This window comes from Monodelphis domestica, chromosome 2 (genome assembly GCF_027887165.1).
Source record: "Monodelphis domestica isolate mMonDom1 chromosome 2, mMonDom1.pri, whole genome shotgun sequence".
NCBI classification, from domain to species: domain Eukaryota; kingdom Metazoa; phylum Chordata; class Mammalia; order Didelphimorphia; family Didelphidae; genus Monodelphis; species Monodelphis domestica.
Genome location: NC_077228.1, coordinates 489,465,319 through 489,486,587, shown reverse-complemented (window position 1 = coordinate 489,486,587; position 21,269 = coordinate 489,465,319). Strand labels below are relative to the sequence as shown.

Genomic DNA, 21,269 nt, shown 5'->3' with positions numbered 1-21,269 from the left:
TAATAATAATAACTATATGGTATATCCCTTCAGAGAGCCAACTCCACTCCCTCTCTGTATTCTTCCCAGAGAGCCAACAGTCAGTCTCAGCTGTCTCTCAGGCTCCTCAGTGTTCTTGGAATGTTGACCCAGTTTAGGCCCTATGGGATCTCCTGCTTCTTGCTTTTGCTAAAAGCTAATTCTTACAACACTTAGTAGGTTATCAATTAAGACTTTCTAATAGAGAGTGAGAGAGAGGTACACTCTCTTCTAATTATCCTCTGGCCTGCATCACAGCCACACAGGATGCTTGGACTCTGTGGAGGCTCACTGTACTGAACTTAATCTTCAATTCTCAGCTAGTCTCTTCTCACTCTAGTGATTCTGAACTCTCTGCTATTATCATGCAAATTCTCTCCAGAGTATCCCAATGCCCAATCCCTTTCTCCCAACCCCATTAACACAAACTTTCCTACCCCTTCCACAACACTCACACAAAACTTCCCACTCTAGTTCTGTCCACCCACCCCTTCCACTGTGTATGCATGCTCCACAGACAAGAAATGTTCATTTTAAACCTTTTTCTTTCTTACTCCTCCCACCTTCCTGAAAGCACTAAAGACCTGGGGCTCCCTACTGTAAACTCTGCACCTCGGCCACCCTCTCCAGCACTGGTTGCACTTTCACTCTATCTTTCACATATCCTGACTATGCTAAAGGAAGTAAAAATACTCCTTGCTTCCCACTGCCCCCTTCCAGATTCTCCCACTATCATCATTCCTCAATAACCTCATTATCTTTCCCTCAAAATCCTTCTCTATTCCTGGCAAAAGAATCACTATCCTCCCAATCACTTGGCCTTGTAAATTAAGTGTATCCTCTAAAACTCAATCTTTTACTCTGCCTCCTCCATTCAATCTGCTGTCAGCCCTACTGGTTTATGCTATCAAAATATCTCTTGTAAAGTTCCCTTCTCTCCCCTCACATTAATAGGAAATTAATAAGATGGCTGAAGATATTGGGAAAGGCAGGGAGACCCTCCTGGGACTAAAACAAAAACCAGAGAGGGAAATGAGAGGTTATGTTGTAAAAGTCTAGTCATTTCTACCTTTGAAACATTTTTCTTATACATCCCCTTCTGTCCACTTACACTAACTACTTTAGTTAAGGACTTCATCACCTCATGTGTGGACTATATTGCAAAAGCCTTTTGGTTTGTCTCTTTGCCTAAAGTCTTTCCCCATCTAGGCTATATCCCACTCAGCTGTCAAACTGATCTTACATGGCCCGACCATATCACCCCTCATTTAATAAACTACAGGATCATATCCAGGATCAACTTTAAAATCCTCTTTTGGCATTCAAAGCCCTTCACAATCTGGCCCCCTCCTACTTTTCCAATCTTCTTAAACCTAATTCTATGATCAAATGACAAAGGCTTCCTTGCTGATTCTTAAACAAGACAATCCACCTCCCAACTCCAGGAATTTCCACCTTCTGCTTCTCTAAATCCCTTCAAGTCCTAGCTAAGATGTCTCATACTCTGTAAGAAGTCTTTTCTGATCCCTCTTAGTCCTAGTGCCTTCCCACACTATTTCTCTACAATTTATTCTGTTTTTGTCTTATTTATACATATTATCTCCCTATTAGACTTTGGGCTCCTAGAGAGCAGTCTTATTTTGTTAGCAGAATTCCTGGCACAGATTAAATGCTTAATCAATGCTAGTTGACTGCTTATGATCCTATGATTTTCTCATTGCAAAAAGTATCAAAAATACAAAGTTCATCAAGATAATAAACTGAAAAGATGATTCTCTTGATTTAGGTCAAATATAAATTAAATTTGATCCTTTCTGATGCCCATTTAACAAAGACTAGTATTTGGGATTCATTTCAGAACTTTGCACCCTCTGTGAACTCAAGGAAAATCCAGTTACATTAAAGCAAGTCAAAAAATAATTAGCTGTTCCACTTTTGGCAAAGCCTATATCAAGATATAGCTCATTAACTAGGATACTGTCTTTCTCTGGCATGTCTGTGACCTGTTTCCCAAACTCCTCATTTATTTCCTCTTATGGTATAGGAGGTCTATAGCACAAAACTTAGATAATTTGTTTTCTGACCTCTGCTGCGCTTTCACTAATGCAAAGGAATCGATTTATTCTCCCCAAATTTAATATCACAGTCATCATCTAGTTCCGTCACTCATATGATGAAATTACTCCTGCCTTTCACCTCTTTACTTTCCTTCCAGGCTTGACTCTGGTGTCATATCCCATAGGAACACTTTTCTAATCTTCCAAGTTCATCTAGTTCAATCCTGTGGCTTTTTTGTGTCCCTTGTATTAAACATATTTCCACCACAACAGACTATAAGCTCCACAGAATACTACAGAATTTGTGCTTACTATGATAAACACCATATATACACAAAGTAGATATTAAATAAGAATATGTTGAGTTCAGCTGAGTGCTATGTAAAATAAAAATTTTACATACAGAACAACTCCTAACTTCCTGGAACCTAAGATCATGGAGGGGAATACGACATATATATAAATATATATGCACAGGTAAATATAAGGCATCAGTGACATGTAAACAAATGCTTTGAGAAGTCCAAGAGGCAAATAGTTACTACTTTTGGCAGGGAGGGAATGGAGAAGAATAAGGAAGTATTTGTGGGATAATGTAGTAGTAGCAACATCTCCTAGGGTTCCTACTACATGGGCCAGGCTAGTTTCCTCTAAAAGAAAGAAGCTGTCCCAAGACTTGATTCATCTAGGTAAGTAAAGGTCAAAAAATTGAAGCAACCTCCTGGTCCCATAGGGCACAAAACGATCACGCCAAGGAGTCAGTGCCCTTCAGACTTGATGTATGATCCCCTACTATGCAATTAAACACATCCTTCTAACCAAATGAGTTTCCATATGAAGACAATGAGAAGTGTGAATTGATGTTTTATCCTTGCTCAGCATAATCATTTCCATACCTTTGTTAAACTTTTTTAAAATATTGGGTGGTTCAGTGTCTCTTTTCTTTCTCTTTCTAATCTGTTATAGGCAGACTGACAATAGAGTGAGAAATTCTAGAATTCCACTGAGGAAGAGTCAGTTAGCTTATCCTGGGATTCATTCTCTCTTTACCTGGGGAGGGACTGGATACCTTCCTTTTCTGGCCATGATATATCTGGACTTCTCCATTCTATCTGCTTCCCTGTACCTTATTGAACCATCTGTTGAGCTTCTTAAGTGATCCTGTTCAACTGAATCATATGTCTGTGAGATTCTGCTTGAGATCCTGTTGGATCCAAACCATCTCCTTTGGCTCTGTCTTGGCTAGCTGCTTAACTACCTCCATTACCACCAAAAGGGGGCATTTGTTTTGGGTTAGCGTAGGATATTTATAGATCTGAGTCCCTAGATAGATAGGTGAGTTTAGTATAGTTGATTCAAGAAGATTCTTGGTAATAGGACATTTAGATCTGGTGGGGTTTAGATAAACACTTATAGCTTAAGGTTTCCAATTACCTTCTTACCTTTCCCTAGTTACAATTAAACAACTTTTATATATCATCTTTGTGGGTGTGTATCTTCTCAGGGTCTGGCTCTGCCAGCTCTGTGCTTGAGTGATCTTCCCAGAACCAAGGTTATACTTCTGATACTAGCCTAAATACCATCATATCCCATCCCCTAACCCCCTCTATTTCAAATCCTAAGTCTGAACTCCTGGACAATGAACTTAACCCAGAATTAAAAAGAACAGGCTGGATTGCATTTGGGAAATGTTGTAGTTCTTTTAATGGCCCAAGTTTTTCACTGAACCAAATCCCCATCTGCTTAACATCAATATTCAGTAATGCTATATGTCTGAAAGTCCCAAAACACTACAAACTCCAAAGAATTAAAAATTGCAGTTCAGCTAAAAAGTACTGAAGAAACATACAGTGGAATAAAGGTGCAAGTTTGATATTTTTGTCATGTTTCATCTTAAAATCTCCCTTATTGGCAAGGAGTCATAACGATTCCAATGACTGACCCTCTGACACAGTTGTCATTTTTAATGATCAGTTAGTTACTCCTCTTGCATAAGAGCTAGATAACTTTTAAAACAAAGTTAAATGATTTTAATGATGCATCTATGCATCAGGCATGGAAAAAATTATTCATTTGCCATTGTCTGTTTGATTATCTCTAAAAACCTATGTGATCACTTCTCAGCCTTTTGGCTAAGATCAAGTGTAGTATCTAAAAACCTACATGATTCAAAAAACATGAATGTACATGTCTCCTTTATATCAACTGTTTAGGATTCTCTACTATCTTCAAAGCTTAGCTCACATTCTGCCTCTTTTGGAGGCTTTTAATAATCCCTTCATGTTGGTATTCTCTCCTTCCCAAAATTATGTTTATATGCATATTTTCCAATAGTAAACCATAAGCTCTTAAAGGGTGAATACTGTTTTTCATTATTTCCTCTGAATCCTTCACCCTTGGCAATGTCTTACATGTGCTGTCTATAATTTAGTAAATGCTTACCAAACTGAATAATCTTTTAAGTGTAAGTATAGTATAATACAAATACAAAAAAATACAAAAAAGTAAAGTATAATACAAATAATATAGTATAATACAAACAAAAAGGTGCATAGAAATGGTACAAAGAATATTGTCACAGAGGGTACTTAGAAAAGGTGAGCCAGTCATGAGTTCAGAAAGAAGAATAACCAATGGACAATCCATATGCTCCCCCCCTAAGGAGCATGCTCTAGAAAATGACTACTATTAAGAGATCTGCAGAGATTCTTAAGTAAGGTTCATAAACTTTTCCCCTTAATATCATGATAGTGAAATTGTAATATAATTTGTTTTCTTTGTAATCCTATTACTATTATTAATTTTAAAACCTTATTCTGGGAAATGGTACAGATTGCCAAGATGTCCATTACACACACCAAAAAGTTAAAAGTACCCAAGGAACACTCTTCTCAGTATATTGGTTGGTCAGCTAAAGAACTACCAGAAGAGCAAGCACAAAAGATAAGGGGTGGATGGGTTAAGAGCTACACTACTGAAGTGATGGCAGCTGCCCTTCATACTCACAGAGGATTAAAATGGCATCAGTGGTGATGTCTTTAAACTCATCCATAAATTGGATTTAACATAGTTGTCAATCTCCCTCTCTCTTTCAGAATTATCAACCAGTGAAAAAACAAAAATCAAGTTAACTTCTAATGGCCCAACATGCAGGCAAATGCCCTTGGCATCTTCAATGCCTAACCAAGCTCTAAAGGCTCCACAGTGCCTGGCTTCTACCTCCTTCAAGGCTGTTGGAACAAATTGTTCTCATCCATGCCCCCCCCCCTTTTTAAACCCTTACATTTCTTCTTAGAATCAATACTGTGTATTGGTTCTAAAGCAGAAGAGTGGTAAGGGCTAGGCAATCGGGGTTAAGTGACTTGCCTAGGGTCACACAGCTGGGAAGTGTCTGAGGTCGAATTTGAACCCAGGACCTCCCATCTCTGGGCCTGGCTCTCAATCCACTGAGCCACCCAGCTGTCATCCATCCCTTCTGTGAGGAGGAAGTCTTCACATGATTGGGATAGACACCTCCCTAACTCATTGACAAGTTTTTGGCCCTACCATTATCTTCAACCTGGTTTAACCCATCTGTCAAGACAGATTACTGGGATGTGGCCACTGCACATGCTACAGCTTCTTGGAACTACAGGTGAGTGGCATGGCAGGACACCAAAGGAAGAAGACAGCTCTAAAAAGAACTCAGCAACCCCTTACAAAAAGTACTTATTGAATTGTTTCAGTCATGTTTGACTCTTCATGACCCCCAGGGAATTTTCTTAACAAAAATGCTGGAGCGGTTTGCCATTTCCTTCTCCAGCTCGTTTTATAGATGAGGTAACTGGCAAATAGGGTTAAGTGACTTGCCCAGGGTCACTTAGTGACTTAGTGAGAGCTAGTTAATGACTGAGGTCACATTTGAATTAAGGAAAATGAATCTTCCCGATTCCAAGGCCAGTGCTCAATCCCCCATACCACCAGCAATACTGTAGCAGTAGTAGTTGAAAATGATTCATCACAGTATTAAACAAAAGTTAGTGAACATCTAGAAAAAGAAGCAACAAGCACCTAGCATGGCTTCAGCAAAAATAAGTTATATTGGATTAGCTTCATTTCTTTTTGGACAAAATTCCAACACTACAAAAGGATAGGGACCAGACCTAGGAGGTCTTCCTAGGTAAGAGGAACCTCCATCTACCAATGCAGGTCAACACTTCCTCTTCAACTTAATCATTTTAGAGAGTTGTCTAGAACAGTGAGAGGTTGAGAGATATGTCCAAAGACAGACAGATGGCCAAAATATCACACAGGCAAATTTTAAACCCAGGTTTTCTTAGCTTCAAATTCAGCTATCTGCTAAGTGATTCTACTTTTAAAATGGATTAAAGAGATCAAAGGAATTGTCTAAAAGTTAACTCATCTAAATCTAAAATATTGGACAAATTCTCTCATACTATTTCTGTGGATATAAGACAAAAATGTAGATAACAGTACAATTAAGTGTATTCAAAATTAAAGGACAAAGTGAAAGAGTGATAGTTAATAGTTTAATGTCAACTTAGAAGGAGATCACTAGTGAAATGTCTCAGAGATCTGTGCTTGGTATTACACAGCTGAATATTTTTATCAATGATTTAGATAAAGGTACAGATCAGATACTTATTAAATAGCCAGCATTTATGTAATACTTTAAAGTTTGCAAATAATTTAAAAGTTATCTCATTTGGATCTCACAACAACCCTGGGAAATAAGCACAATTATTATTATTACTCCCATTGTAGAGGGGAGGAAACTGAAGCATAGAGCTATTAACAAATTTGCCCACGGTCATGTAGTGACACTTAAGTGTCTGAAGCTGCATTTGAATTCAGGTCTTTCTGACTCAAAGCCCAGTGCTCTGACCATTATACAATCTGGCTGCCTACTTATCCAATAGCTCAAGTATTTAAGTATTATTGATCAGGCACTGAGGATTCAAAGACCAAAAAATAAAGCAGTCCTTATTTCAAGGAACTTGTACAAAGTATAGATACTAAAGGGGCTATCTCTGCCCTAATGAAGTTAGCATTGAGCAGAAAAGATATGACATACAAACATGTTAAATAACCAATAGAATGCAAAAAGCTCAAAGTACATAGGGCAGGAAAGAATTGCATAAAGGAGGGAAAACAGGAACTACATGAAGTCTAAGAAGCAACATTCCCAGTAACGATTACACCATAATTTTTTAAGTCCTTGTTATTTCATTATAACAATGTCTTCTCTTCTTTCCTCAATGAACTATTTCAATTCAATTTTGTTTTTGTTTTTGTTTTTTAATTAGCTTGTGCTGAGGCAGCTAGGTGGCTATAGAAAGCCAGGTGGAGACAGGAAGTCCCGAGTTCAAATTTGACCTCAGTCACCTCCTAGCTGTGTGACCGTGGGCTAGTTATTTGACCCCAACTGCCTAGCCCTTACCACTCTTCTAGTTTGGAATTGATAGTATCAGAAGGTATGGGTTTGTGTTTTTTTTTTTAATAAAAATTAAAAACTTGTGTCAAAGGCAATACAATGAATAGGATATCTAAAACACCTATTATTTAAAGGATTATCAATTCATTATTCCAGAGCCAAAATTAATATACTATATATGCACTAGGATTCTCATATATTTACATACTGTACTTAGTGTCATTTTCTTCAATGTTCTCAAAGCGTTCTTACAAAATGAGGTATTTATTATCAAATATAAATTATATATATTAAAACTTGAAGCAGTGTAAAGACAACAAATCTAATTGCATCATTTCAAAAATAAGAGCTGGAAGAATTTTAAGTTGTTTACTATTAAATACACTATTTAAATATTAATTAGAGTAAACTGAGTTAACAAGAATTAGATTCCTAGGCAAGGAAAGGACCTTCTTAGCTTTTATCTAAGAGTTGAAGACTAGAATGTTTAGTGGATATCTACCTATAAAAGTATGAAGATTATGTTGGGGCAACTAAGTGGCAAAGTAAAGTACCGGGTCTAGAGTCTGAAAGATCTGGGGTCAAATCCAAGCTCAGATGCTTCCTAGCTATGTGACGTGGGCAAAGTCTTAAACCAATTTGCCTCAGTTTCCTCATCTGTAAAATGAGTTGGAAAAAAAAAGCCAAACCACTGCATTATCTTTACTAAGAAAACCCTAAAAAAGAGATCAGTTTTCTCATCTATAAAATGAATTAGTGAAGAAAATGACAAATCACTCCAATATCTTCACCAAGAAAACCCAAAAAAAGGGATCACAAAGAATCACCCAATACAACAATAAAGAATACATCATCTGAAGTGATGAGGTAAGGACACAGCCCATTTCAAACATGTCCTTGATATTTCTAGTATATCTGAAAGCTAGGAAAAACTCCTTAACAATTAGAACTATCCAGACTTGGAACATAGTGCAGTGAACTCAGGAAACAATTAAGTTTCATCTTCAGTTCTTCAAGCAGAAGCTGGATGACAGGACAACTTATTAGAAACCCTGTAGTGTGGATTCTTTTTTAACATATAGATTATATAATGATTAACATATTTAACATATGTTGTTGTTAAACAATTAACATATAGAACAATAATAACATATAGATAACATATAGATTGGACAGGATCTACACAATGACCAGTCATGATTTCAGGACATACCTCTCAACAAAGAAGTGATTGAATCAAAGAGTAGGATAAGCCAAAATTGTTTCTTTTAAAAAAAAATCCATACCTTCTATCTTAGAATTCATATTTGTTCCAAGGCAGAAAAGTAATAAGGACTAGCCAATTGGTGACATGTCATGGGTCACACTGCTAGGAACTGTCTGAGGCCAGGTTTGAGCCAAGAACTTCCCAACTCCAGGTCTGGTGCTCTATCCAGTGAAATACCTAGCTGCCCCAAGCCATAAATTTTTGGGCATAATCATTGCAGGATTAGACTATGCTTATTTGTTACAAAGGGGTTTGGGGGAGGAAGGTTAATAAATAGAAAAAACAGACTATTAATAATTGAAAAAAGTTTTTAATTTAAAAAAAATATGACAGTGGCCACATTTTGTTATATATGCAACCAATCTAATTTTTATTCTAACCTTAAAAATTTGTGAAAGATGTTGATATCTTTCTATGGTTTCCTAGACCAGATGTGAGTAGACTGGGAAACAAGGAAATATCTCATCAGATCTAAATCTCATTTCTCAAATACATCTATGAGTTAAATGTTTAAGAATATAAGGCATTCCTCCATTGATAAATAGTGAAAGGATATGAATAGGCAGTTTTCAGATATAGTAATTAAAGCTATCTAAGGTCATATAAAAGTGTTCTAAATCACTACTAGTTAAGAGAAATGCAAATTAAAACAACTCTGAGGTACCAACCTGACCTATCAGATTGGCTATTATGACAAAAAATGAAAATGACAAAAGTTGGAAGGACTGTGGAAAAATTGACACATTAATGCACTACTGAAGCGGTTGAGAAATGACTCAACCATTCTAGAGAACAGGCTATAAAAACATACATACCCTTTGACCCACAAATACCATTACTAAGTCTGTAACTCAAGGAGATTTTTCTTAAAAAGGAAAAGGACCTCTATGTACAAAATATTTCTAACAGCTCTTCTTGTGGTGGTAAAAAAGTGAGGGCATGCCAATCAACTGGGGAAAGGCTGAGTAAGTTGAGGTATAGAATTATAATGGAATATTATTGTGCTATAAGAAGTGACAAGCAAAAGAATTTCAGAAAAACCTGGAAACTCAGCAATATGCTGATCCTAGACAATCTCCAAGGATTTATGAAGAAAAAAGTCAGCTACTTTCAGAGAAAGAACTGATGAATTCTGAATCCAGACCAAAGCATTCTATATTTCACTTTCTTCATTTTTTTCTCCCACAAAAGGATTATTGTGAAAAAAAATTTTAATGACTTCATGAGTAAAATCTATATCAGATTGGTTTACCATCCCAATGAGGAAGAGAAGGGTGAAACTTAAAATATAAATTTTTATATGTAATTGGGGGTAAATATTATTAAAAATACATATACTATAACTAGGATGTGTCCCTTAGAGAAGGAACACTTCATATTAATCTAGGCGAGGTGGGAGGACACCAAAGCTGGGGTGAAATTTCGGTGACTTTAAAGCTTTAAGTCAGTCATAATGAATCCCCTCACAGATGAAGTATATAAAAGGAAGAAAAGTTCATAGAAAAGAAATATGTATGTGAGGGGACAAAGAACCTATTCAGGAGCTGTTGGGGTTCTAGGTATAACTAAAAAATCCACAGGTAAAAGCAACATAATAAAATGGAACCATCTTAAGACAAAGAGTACCTTGTTTTGGCCATTTTTTTTAACCCTTACTTTCTGTCTAGGAGTCAATATTGTGTATTGGCTCCAAGGCAGAAAAGTGGTAAGGGCTAGACAAACAGGGTTAACTGACTTGCCACGGGTCACACAGATAGAAGTATCAATGGCCAAATTTGAACCTAGGTCCTCCTATCTCCATGCTTGGTACTCTTTTTGTGCTTTAGCTGCCGCTTTACTTCATCAATTTAATATAAGAAAATGAAACTTTGCTGAAAAATCTAATGAATGATTTCCTCAAATGAAACTGAGACAAGACTTTATTTAAAAATGAATTGCTGAAACCACCACAACATAGCTTTGGAGACTACAAAACCATGAGACAGATATGGAAGTAGTTGGGAGAAGCCAAACAGTAACTCCTCAAAAAGATGGAAGACCTGGGATCCATCAACAAGACTTCTGCCAGTAGAAGAGTACTGGTGGTAAACATTACTGGAGAATATTAGTGAAGAATGACATCTGTACTTATTCTACTTGTGTGTAGACAATAAAAGTAGGAAGACAGATGATAGGAAATGGAAGGGACCAGAGAGATAATCTAGTAGAACTTTTCCCTTCTATTTTACAAATGATTAAACTGAGTCCTAGAAAAGTTAAGTAACTTGCCTAAGGTGATATAGATCACAGAGATGAGACTACAACATTGATCATCTCCTGAAGCCTAACTCAATGCTTTTTCCTACATATCACAGTACAATGGCTGAAATGTGATGAGAAACACAAAAACTTAACAATAAGAACTACCTAAAAATGCTTTCTTACTCTGTAATTTTCTTTAATCCTTAACCTTTAATAAACCTCTAAAAATATAATACTCCTTGCAGAGAGAAACTAATTTCTACATGACTCAGTTTCCCCCCCTAAAATTTTAACTGTTACACTTTGATGTAATAAAGTTGTTTGAAAATATTTTAGGACATATAATCCAAACTGGATTAATGTAATGGGTCTCATGTATACTTTACTTACTGAGGGAGATAGGCCATCCTTGCAGTTACTAATAATTCTCAAAATGAGAATGGGAAAAAATTGCCTTTAAAAGACACAAAATGGGACCCAAATGAAACTGAGGACTATATACAATTATGTGAGGCCAGGGATGCTTTATTCAGGGGTATGAAGTCTTGCTCCTCAAGAAGAGAGAACTGGGTAAAATTTTAATATATTAACCAAGGGAACAATGAGTAACCAAACCCACTTTTTTGATAGGATTGTAGAATTAGGAGCTAGACACTTTGGGCTTGATTCTTCAAAACAAAAAGATTCTTGGATTATAGAAGACTATTTTGATCATCACTCTTCTCCAGAAATTATAGAGTATTTTCAGAAGAACTGTCCAGACTGGTCTAGCATGGACCCCGAGCAGTTGAAAAGTACAGCAAAAACAATCTTATGTTTTTGAAGGCTGTGAAAGGGAAGAAAAGGAAAAGAGCAGTAAAGGAGGATTTGGACAAGGAAAAAGAGGCATCTGTGTCAGCCCCTATCTTAACAAAAGCAATTGAGGAAATCATGGCTCCTTTGAGAGAGATGGCAAGGACTCTAGCAGAGCAAGGGTCAATACAATGCTATATCTGTAGTAAGCAAGGCTATGTAGCTATGAATTGTAGGAAAAAGAATCAGGAAAATAGGAACAGAAGTTGGAGGGATAATAGCGATAGAAATTCCAACAGGTCTAATAATTCTAATAAGGCAAATCATAACCCCAACCATAACACCCCTCAAGGAAACTGTAGTCACTGTGGGGGACCCCAGAGGAATGAACAAAGAAAGGATGATAGGAATGGTCAAAAAAATCAGGATTTCTGATGGCACAAGGAAGGGGAAGGGACCTAATGGAGCCTGGAAGTGTTTACTCCTTTTCAAACCTCAACGTCTTGTTGATGCTATTTCAATCTGCTTCCCTCCCCCCTAGAAAAAAGCCCTCAGTGATACAATCATAAATGCAGATCTACACTCAAAAGAGACAAGAAGGATGAAAAGAATTTTCAGTGAGTCAGAGGAATTCATCCTACCTGGGAAGGCCCTTTCCAAGTACTCTCACTGCTATCAAAATTGGAGAAAAAGACTCTTGGATTCATTGTTCTCATGTAAAATGGGTATTATTTCCTATCACTGAGTAACTGTATCCTGCAACACACATTGCATTTTATTGCTTGCTTGTTTGTTTTTTTAATTTGGTTTTGATTTAGGTTTATAAATTCATCTAATGTAGGGTATTCTGTAACAAAATGTTATCTTCAGTTAGTATGTTCTGGTTATAAAGTCAAGGTTTTACCAAGAGAAAAAATTATGTAAATTCAAACTATGGATCATGGCCAACCTATAAAGACAATAGCTTTCACTTTAAGTGATAAATTTTTTGTTATGCCTATGTTTGACTGGCCCATTGTTTAATGGGCTGTGCAATATGACTTCCTTTTTGATTTTCTTTTTCATTTTTCTTTCTTCCTAATTTAAATTTGATTTTTTAAATGAATTTATGGAATCAGTATTGATATTTTGATATTGAAGGATCAGTTTACAATGTCTATCAGCCCTAACACTGTATATCCAAAAGTTTTTAAATTGCTGAAACCTCCCATTGGTTGTTAGGCTTTAACTGATATTTGTTTCTGATTTCAGAAGAGACTGATAATAAGCCACTGATCAGTTCTAAGAAGCACAGGATCAAGGAGGCCAACAATTCCTGTGGGACTGGTGAATACCAATGCCAAGGTAGATGGCCTCTCTCATGGCAAGCAGCTGTTCAGCAAGTCCTAAGGTTGGACTTTCCTGTTTTCTGCCTTTAAGATGTTACATTAAAATGTATCTCTAGTTTGCTTTAACTCTAGCTTGCTATCCCTATGTTTGACATAGAAATCAAAACAATGATTCATATTTCCCTTTTCCCCAGACTTTTATCCCTGGGCAAGACACTTAATCCCCACTGCCTAGCCCTTCCCACTCTTCTGCCTTGGCGCAGTATTGATTCTAAGACGGAAGGTAAGGGTTAGTAGAAAAAAAAATAGTAGTATAATCCCCTAAACCTACAAAGTAGATTGTGAGCTCAAGGATCAGAATCTGTGTTTTATCCGTCTTTGTATTCTAGCTCCTAGTTTATACCTAAATGTTTCCAGAATTGGCCTGATTTATTTAAAAATTAAGAGAATTAAATCTAGTGTAGTAGTTATACTTCAATTAAGTGTCTTCCTTTACTATATATATAGCCTCAAGAAAGTAAATTAGTTTCTATAGTACTCAATTTCCTCATCTATAAAACAAAAGATTCAATCTGATGATTTCTAAGGCTCCTTCTTGCTCCAAATTTATTGTCTTTTTATCAGTATTGTGAACCTTAAAAATTCCCAGACCCTACTTCATAAGGTTGGGTTAAGACCATTCCTCACTTGGGCAGTGAAGCTACTTAGATCAGGAATGTGAGAACTCTACTTCACCATACTTAAGCATGCCTTAGGAGAAGATAAAGTTGTAAACTCTTTGCTGAACAATTAAAGTACTTAAACCCATACTTATAGTAAGACAAAAGTTCTTAAACTATGCATATTTTAGGACTAATATAAAAGGGTGCTAAGTACCTACTAAAGGTCAAGCAACTTGTGAACTTATAAGGAGCAAAGAAGTGAGAACTTACTCAGAGATTCTAGTCTACTCAGGTGTGAATTACTCAAAGGATTAGTCTATTCAGGTGTGAACTAAGAATGGTCTGTCCTTTGAAAAAGGTCTACTGTGATTGGCAGATGTAAGAACTTAGGGGAGGTAACATAGGAGAAAATTCGCTTTAAAAGACAGCTCAGATAGAGCTGGAGGGATTTTCAGATTCAGGCATTGGGCTGGTGGAATCAGCTGAGATGAAGCTGGCCTGGTGTCACTAGAATCCTTGCTTGGACAGATCTTGTGGTGAGTGATTAAGGACTGACTGATCTTTCTCTTAAGACTTGGGCCTGGGTTGGCCAGGGCTGCCCTGGGCCGGCCTATCCTTTTCTCATTATTTCCCTTTTCTCTCTTTCTTTAATTCCTCATTGTATTAATTAATTAAAATCTCTATAAAACCCAGTTGACTTGGTATATTTCATAATTGGGAATATTTCCCTGGCGACTACCTTATATTTGATTTAAAAACAAGACACTGTCTTGAAACCATATTTTCAGTGGTCACAATTTACTCTCCAACTCTATTATCTGCCACAATTTATATCTTCCACTATTTTAATCACTACAGTTTATGACAACCAACTATTTTAACTCTTACAGTATAGATAACAACTCATTTATGCATTCTTACCTCACCTGACTTCTTACTGATCTTCTTCCCTCTCAGGCAAAAGGGCAGTGAGGGCTAGCCAATAGATGTTAAGTGACTCGCCCAGAGTCACACAGCTAGTAAGTATCTGAAGTATTTGAACCCAGGACCTCCTGTCTCCAGGCCTGGTTCTCAATCCACCGAACCATCTAACTGCCCCACCCATCACTCTTAAATCATACATTTTTCTTGAGAACCTCTTCACCACATCCTTTGCATGTAATCCTTGGGGAAATTAAATGAATGAAAAATATCCCATTGTTTAGAAATGCTGGTGGCTGGCTAGTCATTTGAACTAATATATTAATATGTATATCTAAGGGCAGATACAACATAGCAAAGGGTAAGTTGGAATCAGAAATGAATAGAAAGAAGAGGGTAGGCTAACCCACGGGACCCTTTTAACAATCCCAAGTTCCACTGCTACAAACAGCCATATTTATAATGCAAATGTTTTAATGGGGAAAAAACCTACTACAAAGGGCAGGAATGCTATCAACTCCTTTTTTTCTCTAAATGTTCTGCTGCCTGGACAAAATCAGTTTGAAGACAGTATAGCAAGAACAACTAGTAAAAGTTATTCCAGGAACATTTAGTGGCAAAAATAGGAAATCACAGAAGAAAAGAAAACACCAAAAAAAACTCAGATCTTAACCTTTCCCCACCAAAAAAAAAAAATAATCTTACACAAGAGAACACCATCTTCTGACTCTTATACCTACCTTTCCCTCTAGCCAAAATATTTATAAGAGTCATCTACACACACACTGAAAGAAACCTTATCAGAGTATTAGTAAGAAATAGGCAGGTTTTTGCAAGTGACATACAATATACCAAATCTTTACTATGTAAAATGTAACTGAAAAATGTAGAGAATATGATTTTATTGTGCTTACTGTTTATTTTGAAAAAAGTATTTGATTTGGTAGAACAAAATACTGATTAATGGTTCTTTATCAACAAAGTATCTTCCATTCATAATTCAAAATTATTCAAGATTCCACAAAAGAGCGAACAATAAAAAACATTCTTCAATGACCTTTTGACCATAAAACATCAGGCAAGGCATAAAATAGGGAGACAGACACTTGCCAATTATTCATGGTGATAGAAGAGAATTTAACATAGAATCCAGATTGAAGAGATTCCTTGTGCAGGGTGACATTTTCTATTTGCTGCTGTCTGAGGATAAAATGGTATACAGATAGTCACAAATCCTAGAAAACTGCTATGCCTCCTGTAAAAGATCCAACAGGTAGCTGGTGGGACAACTTTAAAGAAGCTGCCTATAAGTATGTATGTCTGCGATAAGACAGTACAAATGGAGGATGAATTGATCCCAGAATTAAGCAGAAGGAGGAGAGTAAAGAAATTATAAAACTTTTTTAATGCAGCCTCAGGATTTGTAAACTCATTATACATACATGCACATATATACCCGTGTACCAATCAATCAATGCTTATTAAACATCTACTATGTGTCAACAAGACAATCCATGCCCTCAAGGAACTCACCAGGTTGAAAATAATTAACCAGGGGAAAGCACTGGAATTAAGAAGGGATGGAAAAAGCCTTTTTGTAGATGAGCTTTTAATTGTGTGAGATTAAAATTAACATCCAATAACTCCAAGTATTAAATAAGATTTATTAATAATCATTTGAAGTAGAGGAAATAGAAAGAACCTGTGTGAAGTGAAGTTTTTCCAATTGCAATAGCAGGAGAAAAGGGGAGGGGGGGGGCAGGGTTACAAAAACTTCATCTCCAAAATGTAAGGATGTAACTGGAATTCTGGGAAATGACGTCCTGGGGTTACAAAATTCTAATTACAAAGTTGGAACTTGAAACCAGGAAAACTAGTAGGTAGGGATGAGGAGGAAAAGCATTCTAGGCATGGGGGGCTAGCCAGATAAAATGGATGTGTCTCATTCAAGAAATAGCAAGGAGGCCTGTGTCAATGAAGTGAAGAATATGTAGATACACCAAAGTAGAAAAAGAGTGAAAAGGCAGGAAGCAGCTAAGTTATGAAGGGTTTGAACACCTAACAAATGATTTTTTTTTTGGAGGCAATTGAGACATTGAAATTTACTGACTAGGTAGTGGCGGGACTAGTGGAAACACAATTGAACCTATGCTTTAGGAAAATCACTTTGGTGGTAGAATATGGTTCACTTTGGAATGGGGGAAGACTTGAAGCAGGCTGACCCACCGGCAAGCTATTATAATCAAGACATGAAGTGGTAAGGGTTTGCACCAGAGTGGCAGTGTTAGGGAAAGAAGGGACTGTATTCCAAAGATTGGGGCCACAGAGAAATTACTTGTCAATTCCTGGAGGGGGGGGGGGAGTAAAGAGGAGGGAGACAACATGAATCATGTAATCTTCGAAAACATGTATAAATTTGTTACTGGAATAAAAAAAAACTTCTTTTAAAAAGATGGAGGCCTGAGTGATACACAATTAGATCTATTGCTAAATCAGATGCTCCTATAGAAAGTTAAAGATAACAATCTTTACAAACAGCTCAGATCTCCAAATCTAAGAAATATTAGAAAAGTGTAGTAATAGAAAAATGCTCCCACAAGACTTTCACTGATCTCAGAAAAGAGTTTGGAATGCAATCAATCTCCAACTACATTCATGAATGTCACAAACCAAGACCTTGAACACTAGATTGACAGCATAAGTTTGTAATGAAAAAAGAAGTACTTAAAAATTTGTGATTGCTCTCTTAATTATGGTTGAGTTAAAGGTTGCATAGTAAGAAAGAGTTTTGGCCTTGAAATTAAAATAAACCTGAATTCAAATCCAACTCAGAAACTTACTAGCTAAGTGATCCCACACAAGTCAGTTTTCTCATGTGAAAAAATTGAAATAGCTATCTACCTCAAAGGGCTGATGAGGGAAAGAAATGAGAAAACATGTGAAATACTTTGGCAAATCTCAAAATGCTATACAAATGCTAGCTAATATTATTATTGCCATTATTGGTGTTACTATTATTATTATTTAAAAGGAGACAGATTAAATAAATTATTGATTTTAATTAATTAATAATATATTAAATAAATATTCCATAGAGCTAATTATAAACAAACTTCAAAATAATGTTCTAGTATAGTCCACCTTAAAATTCTAAGATGATCATTTAGAAATTAAATTCAGTCCCAACATTCTATGTTCTCTATCTGCCAACAGTAAAATCCTACTTGCACCAACTCTACATTTTCTATTCAGGAGTTGATTAACTCAAATGAATTAAAAAGCATTTAATAATCACGTGTGAAGTACAAAGCAATGGAAATACAAAAAGAGGCATACCTCTTTCTCAAGAGCTCACATTCTTACATAAGAAGATAACTCATAAAAGAGATTTCAGCTTCATGTCAAATAGAAATGTCCAATGGTTATTAACATACAGCAGCAAAGCAGACAATAATACATCTGCTTAGATGTCATTTTCATTAATAAAAATATATCAACTTCTGGTGCTGAACCACATGATCAAGGTACTACTCAATCACAATACCAAGAATTTTGACATGATTTGACAAAGTAATGGTATAATTGACACCTTCATGTTCTTAAGAAAAATTATGTCAGACAAAAAAACTTTTAATAAAGGGTTTTTTTAAACTAATATTTAATAAAGGGATTGATTGACATTGATGCCCAAATTTAGCCTATACTATGTATAGTATTGTATACCACATATCATATGTGGTATATAAGGTATCATGAGTAGCGTTATATAGTACAGATATATAATTTTTTAAAAAATCTACATATAGTAAGAGTACATTTTTAAAACTTTTTAAAATGATTGTGGTGTGCATCAAAATCATTTGGAGATAGCTATCTCAAATACTTACTGTGTATACACAAAACACTGTGCTAGGCTTTGAGAATGTTAAGATAAAAAAGAATTATATAGTCTCTGCTGTCCAAGAGCTTAAAATCGCTAATCACCAATAATATAGACAGTTATGTTCACTAAGTCTCATAAGCAAGTGTAAACCTTAAAATTTCTTAGACTTATAAATGTTGGAAATTTCACCATTGGGAAATTTCATACTTGAAAAATTTCCTACTGATAGTCTATTGGAATGTGAACCCCCTTGGCATGGGAGGGTCCTTCTCCTCCCTACTTAAGATTACTTTAGGACAGAAACCTTTTGCTGAACAATGGAAAGGGCTTTGACCTATGCTTAAGCATAGAACAGGAAGTTCTTTGAGTCATGATTGATTTTAGAATTGATACAATAGAGATACTTGGAATGACAGAACCAGGTCTTGGAACTACAATCTCCACCCTATTCAGTCCTAACAGGATTTAGGAAGGGCTGCAGCATAGATCAAAATTTAATTATTTGAGAATATGACCTTCAACAGACTTGTGCAAAGGGGCAGACCTCTGGGCGGTCCTGGGTTAAGCTAGAGCCAGGATTGGCACAGGGAAGACATGGACAGTGATTGGTAGATGTGAGAACTGAAGGGAGGGAACTGAGATGGTTTCCTTAAAGATAGAGGGGTCTGAGGACTGAGAGGTGGTTGGAGAGGTTTTGCTCTGAGAGGTGGTGCTCTGAGAAGCTTGCTCTGAAGGAGGCTGGAGGTGGAGGCCCCTGAGACTGTTTCTCCATTTTGGTCACGTGAGTGATAGGGACTGATCTCTTTTCTTTGCCTCAGCTATCTAAGGGCTTGGGCCTTTTGGCCCAGCCTAAACAGAGGGGGTATTTAAGCCCTATTCCCTTCTCTCCCCTTTCTCTCTCTCTCTCTCTCTCTCTCTCTCAATACCTTTCTTCCTCCTGTTTGTAATTAAACTCCATAAAAGGTTGACTGCTGACTTGAGTTTTCATTTAGGAATTACATAGCTGAATTCCTTGGCGACCTTAAATTAATATATATCAGTCTTTTAAAGTGATTTCCTTGTCACACAAGATATAAAGTACCCAAAGAAAGATATACAACATCTATACAATATACAATACAATAACTATAATACAAATAAAATATGTATACTAATAACTATAATACAATTTAAAATATGATTACGTGCAGAGTTTAAACTGAGAAATAAGACTTCAAAGATCATTTCTAGCAGGGTGGGTTCAAAAAAGATTTTATGAAGAAAACAGTACTTTAGTTATTTCTTAAAAGGAAAATTATAAGAGGCATCTACCTTTAGGGGGAGTTCATTCCACATGTGGAAGTCAGCATGGCAAATGTCCAGTGGTAAATGGGAAGATGCCTAGATAGGTTCCTTTCAGGATAGATGGATGAGCGAAATGTGAAGCATGGATTGTGGCAAGATATATAAAAAGGGTTAAATGAGTCTGCTCTCACTCACAAATTCAGTCCTAATGCAGTTCCAAAAGTAAGTGAATTATCCTTCATATCCAATCAAAGGTCTTGATTTACCTCTACATATCTTACAGCCCTTTCCTCCCCAGCTCACAACCACAATCACAGTAGTTCAGGTCCTATTCATCTTAGACCAAAATTATCCACTCCTAATGATTTTTCAAAGTCTCTCCCCTAAAGAGAAGGCAAAGTAATAAGCATTCATTTAATACTAAAAATGCTATAAACACTATGCTAAGCACCAGGGAGTCAAAGAGGCAAAAACAGTTCCTCCCTCAAGGAACTTGCCATCTAATGGAGGAAGACAAAAGAAAGATGGGGGTGGAGGATGAAGAGGCACATTATTATAATCCAAAAAGTCAGAAGCCTATCCAAGAGGGGAATGAAAGTCAATTGACCACATTCCAAATTGAAAGTCTTAGGAGGAAATCACCTTTGGGAAAAGGTGCCAGCATAGAAGAGACAGATTCTAGAGATGAAAAAGACACAAGGGATAATTGAAGTTCCAGGATGACACCACAGATGGGAGGTAATGTTGAAATCCATTAAGTCAGAAGTAGAGTATAAATTTGTTGACCCTATTCAAGATCAAGTATTAAATAGAAACTCATGTGTAACATTTAAAGTCTTTTCCAATCTGACTACAGTCTACATTTCCAGACTTGTTTATGCTTCCCTTTACACAGTCTGCAATCCAACCAAACTATTCCCTATATGATATCTCATCTTTGTGCCTTTAATATGGATTATTCCATGCCTTACACCACTTAATCCATGTACTCTGAAGGAACTCACTCCATATTTCTATCTCAGAATCTATATTCAACTTCAAAGTCCAGCTCAAGGTCACCTCTTACAAGAGAGTAGTCCTAGTACCTCTCCCTAGACACTAAAATTACCTAGTAGTCACTTTGCACATACTTTGTACTCCAACAATAATACTTACAGATCTGGAGCTATAGGGACCTCAGAGGACATCTATATGGTACAACCCTCTTATTTTACAGATGAGGGGAAATTGAGTACAAGGTCAAGTGATATGCCCAAGAGGACACAGTAAATGTCAGAAGTGGGACATGAATCCATATTTTTTAACTCCAAAGTCAGCTTTTTCCACTGTATGATCACAGGCAGGGGCTATTTCATTTTCATTCCTGTATTGCCAACACTTTA

General features: G+C 36.5%; 1 protein-coding gene and 1 pseudogene across 4 annotated transcripts in view; one reads left to right on the top strand and one right to left on the bottom strand.

Moving 5' to 3' along the window:
• Positions 1–21,269, bottom strand: part of MAN1A2 (mannosidase alpha class 1A member 2) — a 267,616-nt gene that overhangs the window by 223,873 nt on the left and 22,474 nt on the right. The gene's annotated exons all lie outside the window — the stretch shown is intronic.
• Positions 4,188–4,324, top strand: LOC130457614 (U2 spliceosomal RNA; annotated as a pseudogene).